The sequence below is a fragment of the Tursiops truncatus genome, chromosome 5, assembly GCF_011762595.2.
Source record: "Tursiops truncatus isolate mTurTru1 chromosome 5, mTurTru1.mat.Y, whole genome shotgun sequence".
NCBI classification, from domain to species: Eukaryota; Metazoa; Chordata; class Mammalia; order Artiodactyla; family Delphinidae; genus Tursiops; species Tursiops truncatus.
Genome location: NC_047038.1, coordinates 124,842,937 through 124,851,804, shown reverse-complemented (window position 1 = coordinate 124,851,804; position 8,868 = coordinate 124,842,937). Strand labels below are relative to the sequence as shown.

Below are 8,868 nucleotides of genomic sequence, written 5' to 3'. Positions count from 1 at the left end.
TTCTATAGTTTCAGGTCTTACATTCAAGTCTTTAATTTCATTTTGAGTTGATTTTTGTGTTATAGTGTGAGATAGTGATCGTTTCATTTTTTGTTTCCCACACCATTTATTGAAGAAACTATCCTTTCTTCATTGTTTATTCTTTACTCCTTTATTGTAAATTAATTGCCCACATATGTGTAGATTTATTTCTGGACTCTTAATTCAGTTCCATTGACCTATGTTGTTATCTCTCTGTTGTTCTGCAAATACCATGCTGTTTTGATTACTATAGCTTTGTAATATAGCTTGAAATCAGGGCATGTGATACCTCCAGGTTTTTTTTTTTTTCTTTTCCTCAGAATTGCCTTGGTTGTTTGGGGTCTTTGGTCGTTCCAGACAAATTTTAGAATTTTTTGTTCTATTTCTGTTAAAAATGTCACTGGGAGTTTGATGGGGACTGTATTGAATCTATAGATTGCTTTAGGTAACATTTTAATAATGTTAATTCTTCCAAAGCATGGAATACATTTCCACTTATTTGTGTCTTCTTCAATTTCTTTCAACAATGCCTTACAGTTTCTAGTGTACAGGTCTTTCATCTTATAGTGTTTTAAATTAGCACATCTTTGATTACAGAAAAGGTTGAACATCCTATGTTTCTTTATCATTTATATTTTTTCTTTTGTGAATTTTCTACATTTTTTCTATTAGGGTTTCCAACTAAAAAGATGGAAAAAATTCTTATTGATTTGCAAGAATCTCTTTATATGTGTTACATATGTGCTATAGAATTACTCTTTCCCATCCTTGTGGATTCACAGTAGACAGAGTGTAATTTCCCTCCATTTGACTTAGGACTTCACCATGTGATTTCCTGTGCCTAATGTAATACCAGCAGACATGATACAACCAGAGGCTTTAGAAGTGCTTGCACAGTTTGGATTTCCATTTTGTTCCCCTGCTCTCTGCCATAACATCATGCCCTGGGTAGCCAGTGGTCCCAGAATGAAAACATAGAAAGCCTGAAGCAGAGCTACCCCAGCTGACCTGTAGACTTGTGAATGAGGATACTAAAATGTTTGTTGTTTTAAGCCACTGAGAATTTGTTATGCAGCATTATGGCCGCACTAGCTGACTAATACAGTGCTGTAAGCTCTTTCTCTAAATATCAATGTGATCCTGTCTGCTAATTACAAGAAGGGGAGGCATTTCAAAATAAAATAACATATAGAAAATATACTGTTTTTTTTCAAGAAAAAAGGTACTCCAGGAACACTCTGTCCATGAATAGTCACCAAGGTTGGCAAGAGAAGTAATAGCTTCCAGCAAACCAGCCAATGTAGCAGAGTGTATAAGAGGCCAAGCAGAACAATTAATATTTCTTCAAGAAATACCTAATAGTTATTGTATTAGTTAAGGTTCTCCAGAGAAACAGAATCAATAGGATTTATTTATTTAAAGAGATTTATTAGAAGGAATTGGCTCATGCAATTATGGAGGCTGCAAAGTCCAAAATCTTCAGGGTGGGCTGGCAGGCTGGAGACCCAGGAGAGGTGATGCTGCAATTCCAGTTCAAAGGTCATCTGCTATAGAATCAGAAGAGCCAGTGCTACAGATGAAGTCCAAAGGCCATCTGCTGGAGAATTCTTTCTTGCTCAAGAAAGCTGGTGTTTTTGTTCTATTCAGACCTTCCACTGATTGGATGAACCCAGCCACATGAGGTAAGGTAATCTGCTTTCTTCAAAATTTACCAATTTAAATGTTAATCTCATCCAAATCTTCCCTCACAGAAACACCTAGAATAATGTTTGTCCAAATACTAGGTACCCTGTGGGGCAGTCAAGCTGACACACAAAATTAACCATCACAGTCATTTTGAGATTAATATTGACCATCAGGCTAAATTTGGTATCTTGAGAGCAAATATGAATCCAGCGTACTCAGGGTAAATAGCAAGACAAGCCAGTTACAAAGGCATTGAAATCATCAACAAGAGGGAGACAGGAGTCCAATTAGGAGACCACACACCAGTTATCTTAACAGAGAGAATTTAAGAAATAGAAATACTCACTAGTTACTGAGGGACCAAAAAGGCAAAAAATTACCTTAGAATACCACGGAGTTAGCATATGCAGGAAGCAGTTACCACTTCTGGCCTGGAGGAACAAAGGGAAAGAGGTTATTTAAACTTTTAAGCTTGAAGCAAATGTCCATGTTGCTGAAACTCAAACCCTTAAGTCCCTGGAGCTGGGAACACAGACCTCTAAGGAGTGCTGGGCAGGGGGAGTCAGCTGGAGTTAGTGTCCCTGAGCGGGCAAGGTGAGGCTGGCCTGTGAGTGTTCGAAAAACCAGGACCTGGAATCAAGGGCTACTACTGGAATGGACTGCCACTTTCAGAGTGAAGAAGTGTTGCTAGATGACACTCAGAGGTACAGCCAACAAGAAGAAACAGAAACTGTACGTTCCTCCTTCCTCCTCCAGTATGAGGTCTCCCTCTAGTGCCCTCTCCTGGCAGAGCCTAATAGGCCATAGCTGCCAGGGAAAAAGGTGGTTCAACCACCCCCAGTCCACTTCCAGCTGAGTAAAGCAGGGTGGGTTTGTAGCTGGGAGACATTAGCTTAATAATGGCTGTGACCTCCAGAGTGGAGTAGTTGCACCCAGGAAGATGCATGAGACAATCCATTAGGAAATGGGAAGAAATCTATTTGCATTTTTTATCTAAAAAAATAAGAAAGAAAGAAAGCTTTATTCATTTTAAAGTGCATATTGATAGCGAAAGCTCTCTTTGGGAACATTAAAGGGAGAAAAATGAAAACAGAGAATGTTGCCAAGAGAAAACAAAAATCTAAACAAGACAGCAGGAGGGAAACTGGTCTGGCTAAAATGCAATGCGCTTACACTTACATGTGCAGCAGCAAGAAAGAACTAATGCAGTAACTGAGAACCTTTTTGTACAAGTAAGTCATATTTGTACTAGTGGACACTAAAGAAAATCAGATAGGCTTTGTGGATTCCTAGTGTCCAAGTGTAACATTAAGTTGGCGTGAAAGAAGGATTCTCCCTATTTCTTTGTGGGATGCAGCATGGCTCCAGTGCTCAGAAAACTGACATATACACTCTGCCATTAGGCACACTCAAGATTTTTCAGCCACGGAAGCATCAGGACAAGCACTCTTGTCAAGGGCAGCACCGTGCTCACATTCTCTCACTGTTCAGCCACAGCAAAGAGAATAAAGAGACACTCCCTCAAGTTGTTTGTGCCACAGGCAGCAGCAACAAGGAAGCCAGGTCAGAAGAGCTGGAGTAGACTTCTTATACACAAGGTAGACACATGTTAGGGACACCTACAAAAACTGCAGGAGATTTGGGGAGAGGGAGGCTAATAAATCAGTCAGACAGAGGAAGCACTGAACCTGTTAAATTTGCATAATTAATGTTAATGTGATCTCATTTGTACCCTCATGCTGGTGGTATCAAGAGATGTGTATGTATGTGCGGGGGTGGGTAAGGGTTTATTCTTTCATTCTAGAAACATTTCTTGAGTTCCTTCTGTGTGACCGGCACTGTTCCAGAAATCAGTGGTACAGAGATGAACAAGGCTGACAAGATCCCTTCCTTCAAGAATTACACACCGGGACTTCCGGGGTGGCGCAGTGGTTGAGAATCCGCCTGCCGATGCAGGGGACAGGGGTTCCAGCCCTGGTCCGAGAAGATCCCACGTGCCACGGAGCAACTAAGCCCTTGAGCCACAACTACTGAGCCCATGTGCCACAACTACTGAAGCCCTCGCGCCTAGAGCCTGTGCTCTGCAACAAAATAAGCCTCCGCAATGAGAAGCCCGCGCACCGCATCGAAGAGTAGCCCCCGCTCGCCGCAACTAGAGATAGCCCGCGCGCAGCAACGAAGACCCAACGCAGCCAAAAATTAATTAATTTATTAATTATTTTAAAAAAAGAATTACACACCTAAGGAGTCCCTCTGAAGTAGGAATGGCCTGGAACTTCAATTTCCTGACATGCTTGAGCTCTGTAGGTGTTACGGTTCATGTCGTCTAAGAATCCTCAATCTCTATGAACTGGCCCCTAAATTAGATTCAGAATCAAGGTAATCTCACCAAGTCTACAGCCAATTCTGTAATATTATAATGCCTGTTCCAAGCTAAACTCAAAGCACAAAGCTTTCCTCCAACTCAAGAAGTCATATATTAACTCCATTAACACCATTCTATACATAATATTTAGAGACCTGCTGTCATCTTGAAATGAAAGATATGATTATCTAAGCTTGGTAGGAGAGTTGGACACATCAAACCATTGGTGTTCTCTTTTTCTCAATTTCTTCAGATGTAGCTTTTAAAAAATAGGGCCACTATGATAGTAGGTCTAAAAATTATTTGATAAAGTGGAATAGTGATCATTCATGTGCATAATTGATATCACTATTATTACACTGTGGAATTCTTACACTGCTTTACATTGGATGTAAATATAATCCAAGGTAACTTTCTGCTCATCAACACTGCTTTACATCTATTCCCAGTAGGGCTGTTTTCCAGTGCTCCCAAGTAGACAATTAAAGAACAGAATGAGCAAAGCATGCATTTGAACAAATTGAACTTATACTGCGAACTCAGATACACATTCTTTTAAGGAACTGTGACGTAATCAAAAGTTTCTTTAAAAAGACATTTTTAGGGCTTCCCTGGTGGTGCAGTGGTTGAGAGTCCGCCTGGCGATGCAGGGGACACGGGTTCGTGCCCTGGTCCGGGAAGATCCCACATGCCGCGGAGCGGCTGGGCCCGTGAGCCATGGCCGCTGAGCCTGCGCGTCCGGAGCCTGTGCTCCGCAAAGGGAGAGGCTGCAACAGTGTGAGGCCCGCGTACCGCCAAAAAAAAAAAAAAAAAAGTTCATCCTGAATAAAACCGAACTTGAAAATATTCTCCAGACTGAGTTTGAACTTTCGTCATATGTTATTTGGTTTGAGTCTTGAAAGACTACCATACCAGTGGTTCTTAGGTTCCTGCCAAAATCTTTCTGAGTGTCTTTGGCTTGGTTTTGAAGGATAACATTTATTGGCTACATAAAATATAACTCTTGTCCTTACTGACTCATTAAAATAAATGAATAAATAAACTGCCTAAATTGAGCTCAGTTTTGAATTAAAACTCATATCCTTAGCTCTAAGAAAATGCCTATTGCCTTTCTAGCATATGTGTTCAATACTTACATTTGTATTTGCCAAACTATTCCTCTAGAGATACCATATGACTGTTTCAATTGAAACACGTTGGACTTTATTTGATGTCCAAATCTTACAAAAAAATATTTGTATGGAAAACTGATTAATGGTTCAATGTCCATGTTCAGGCCAAGGTATGTACACAGCTGAAATGATGTTCAGTTCTAGTCCATTGGGATCAATGTTCAATACAGAGTTGATGGTCCTATGATCCAGGAGATTATTGTCAAATACCTCAAGTAGATTCTTAAACCAACCAGGTGTATGTTTTTAATGTAAAACTGACCCCAACTTTTATCTGTCGCCAACTCAGAATGTTGTTTTCCAAGATTTTTTCATGATAGGCCATAAGGTATTTTGCAGTAAGTCTAAGTTAATACATTGCTGAAAAGTTTATTTTGGTTTTGTTTTTATTTGAACAATTTTCTGTTATGAACAATTTAATATAATTCCAGCAGGTTATAGGTATTTTTATTAATGTAAATGTATTTTTAATTCTGATCATACATAAAGTGATTACTATCCAACTAAATTCAATAGGCTTGGTGCAGAAGTAAGGTTTCAATTCTTGGTCAGTGATACTTATCTTAAGGGTTCTGCTTTTTTTGTTTTCCAAATATTACATTCTTCTGTAATGTAGCTTATGGCAAACATGTAAGTACTGGCAGGCTATGCAGAATGTCAACATTAATGATGATTCTGGTCAATATTTCAATCAATAGTATCAAATAATCTCTGATTACATAGATCAATTCTTCAGAAAACCATGTTTGGCTTTTGTTTTGAAATGCAGTGGCTGCATTTTATGGTTTGATTAAGTTATTGTCCTTTATTTCCTCTTAATACCTATAGCTTCATAAATTACTGGCACCAGGCATTTTATAAATACTTCATATGAATTAATTTATTTAATTCTCACAACATCACTATGGGGTACGTTTTATTATTATTATCCCTATTTGATAAGCAAGGAAAATGAGCCTCAGAACTTGTCCATGTTACAGCTAATAAATAAAAGAGTTAGGATTTGAACCCAGGAAGTCTGTCTTTAAAAGTATTGCTCTTAATCCCTAAATTATCATACAGGCACATCCTGATAAATTTCTGCCTGTATCTAGCTTCCTTTCTTGGCTTTGCCTCTTTGTACCTTATGCTCATATATTATAAGGCTCTTGGTTGTTTTTGTTTTGTTTGGTTTTGGCCTTTACAATACTTATTTTAGTTGGTGAAAATTATATGGCAGAGAGCTTCCCTGGTGGCGCAATGGTTGAGAGTCCACCTGCCAATGCAGGGGACACGGGTTCGTGGCATGCTGCGGAGCAGCTGGGCCTGTGAACCATGGCCACTGAGCCTGCGCGTCCGGAGGCAAAAAAAAAAAAATTATATGGCAGAGAGCAGAAGAATGTTCCTGACTACATTGTTTTGCTCTGAGTTGCTGGGTCTTGGTCTCCTTGTCAATTGTGACTAACAGTCAACGAGGATTGCCCAGGTGGCTTTGCCTTACAGAAATCAGCTTTTGCAGAAATGAATAGAATAAAAGATATTATAAATGTATTTTTAAAGTATTCCCTATGGAATTATTGCAATTCCATGTAAAGATAATCTAGGTGAGCACTGTAATAAATACAATAAAAGCTGAGGTCCAGCATCATTCATAATTTGTCTAGAGTAAGATGAGAGTTGACAGCAAGGCTGAGAGTAGAGGCTACTTCTTCTGACTCCCCATTTAGTGCTCTTTTCATTCTGACCTCAAGAATTCAGTCTAACACTGGGTGCAGGGAAGTAAAAAGACAGTTATACAACTGGGAATGTGTTAGAGGTGAGCACACGGGAAATGGAATCCAAATGGAGAGAGTAGAAAACGTTTCCCACAGGAGATGATACAGAACTTTAGAGTTGACCAGGTAAAGGGAAGGGGAGAATGCCCCCAGCAGTGACAACAGCATATATAAAAATCTTGAATCTGTGAAAGTAGAGGACCTGTTCAGAGACTGCAAGTCACCCAAACGTCTGGGTGAGCTGGAGTGTGGGAAAGAGGACGCTAGATATCGAGAGGAGAAAAAGTAAGTGCCTACGATGCCATACTAAAGAATTAAAATTTTAGCCAAACTTCTTGGGATGACGTTGAAAGATTTTATACAAAGAAGCATTGTGGTTAGATTTGCATTTTAGAAAGAATACTCTGGCAGGAGAAGGCAAGGACACAAAGAGACGAGGAAACTTGCAATGCCGTGGAGAGAAAATGCAAGTTCCAGAGACAGTGAAGAAACAGTGATACTTTGGAAAACACAGGCTGTAGGTGTCTGCTACATGACACCGAGACAGAAATGCAGAATGAGGAACACTCTAGGCATCACCTTGGTGAGCAGAGGTAACTGGGACATCCAAGTGGAGACATGTAGTTGGTATATGGTTTTGTGCCTCTGGAGCTCAGTCAAAAAAGAGCTAAAATGGGGTGATGGCTAGTCATCCATTCAGTAAACATCTAGTGAGCATTTACAAGGTGCCAGATACTGTGATAGGCTCTGGAATTCAGAGGTGAATTAAATCAAGCCCATCTTTGTCTCCCAGGTATTTATAGTTTGCAGAGGAGGCAGGAAAGGAAAGAATCATAGCTTCTACTATGCCACTGTGTCCAGAGCATGGTGGGGTATTCAGTTCTCTCTGGGCCAAGTTAATCTGATGCAGTGCTGTGAAGTTATATTCTCAGTCCTTGAAAAAAGAATTTGCATAAATGGTAAAGCACTAACTTGCTCAGAAGTTTCCTCTGGCATTTGATTCTAATGAATAATGCTCACTGGTACGTTTATCTAAATTGTTGTTTCAGGAATAATAACAGTAGCTAACTTTATTGAGTATCTACTACATGTGAGGCTGTCCAGTCTTCTGAATATTTCAAATATATTTTCTCATTTAATCCTTCCAAGGACCCCAGAAAGTTGGAACTATTATAATCTCTATGGTACCCATGAGAGAATCAAATCACAGAGAAAGTAAGTAACTTACCCAAGGTCACCAATTAGAAAATGGTTGATCTAGGATTCAAGCATGACGATCCTGTATCTCCTCACAGGAAAAAATAAGAATAAGTTTCTTTAGGAAAGATAACAGAATGCTCTTCTATCATTAATTGTGTATTAACGTTGACTTTTGTTATTTTCCTCTTTTAAAAAATTATTTTCCTCTTTTAAAAAATTTCGTTGTCATTTGTCTCTAGGTATTATTGTTTGGCCTGAATAAACACACCATACCTCTTCCTTTCATTCATGTGAACTACCAGAATTTGGTAAAGTCTTTGTATTCCTCATGTCTGCGTGGAGACCTTACAGGATCTCTCTAAAAAGAAAGACCCTTTACAAAGATACTCAACTTTTTATAAAGAATTGGTTAGTAAAACATACCTATTGGGTAATTATTTTGACTGAGAGAAATATTGTAATGAAAAGTTATCATTCATTAAAGAAAAATCATTCAGCACTTACTCCTGGGTGTCAAGTACTGTCCTAGGCTCTAGAGATAAAAACTCACATAAAATATGGTTTCTGCCTACATGTTAGCAGGAAATAATGATTAAATCATTCACCTCTGGTTCCCAATAAAGATAACCTACCCACAGAACACACAGAGGGCATAACCCTTAGTGGTTGA

At 39.2% G+C, this 8,868-nt stretch overlaps 1 long non-coding RNA gene across 1 annotated transcript; it reads right to left on the bottom strand.

The window, feature by feature from the left end:
* Nucleotides 1-1,442: 1,442 nt before the first annotated feature.
* Nucleotides 1,443-8,279, bottom strand: LOC141278715 (uncharacterized). The gene is made up of 3 exons (XR_012331783.1): nt 8,227-8,279; nt 2,088-2,138; nt 1,443-1,568 (listed from the first exon to the last, which is right to left on the bottom strand). It is a non-coding gene; the product is annotated as an uncharacterized lncRNA (long non-coding RNA).
* Between the last annotated feature and the right edge of the window lie 589 nt (nt 8,280-8,868).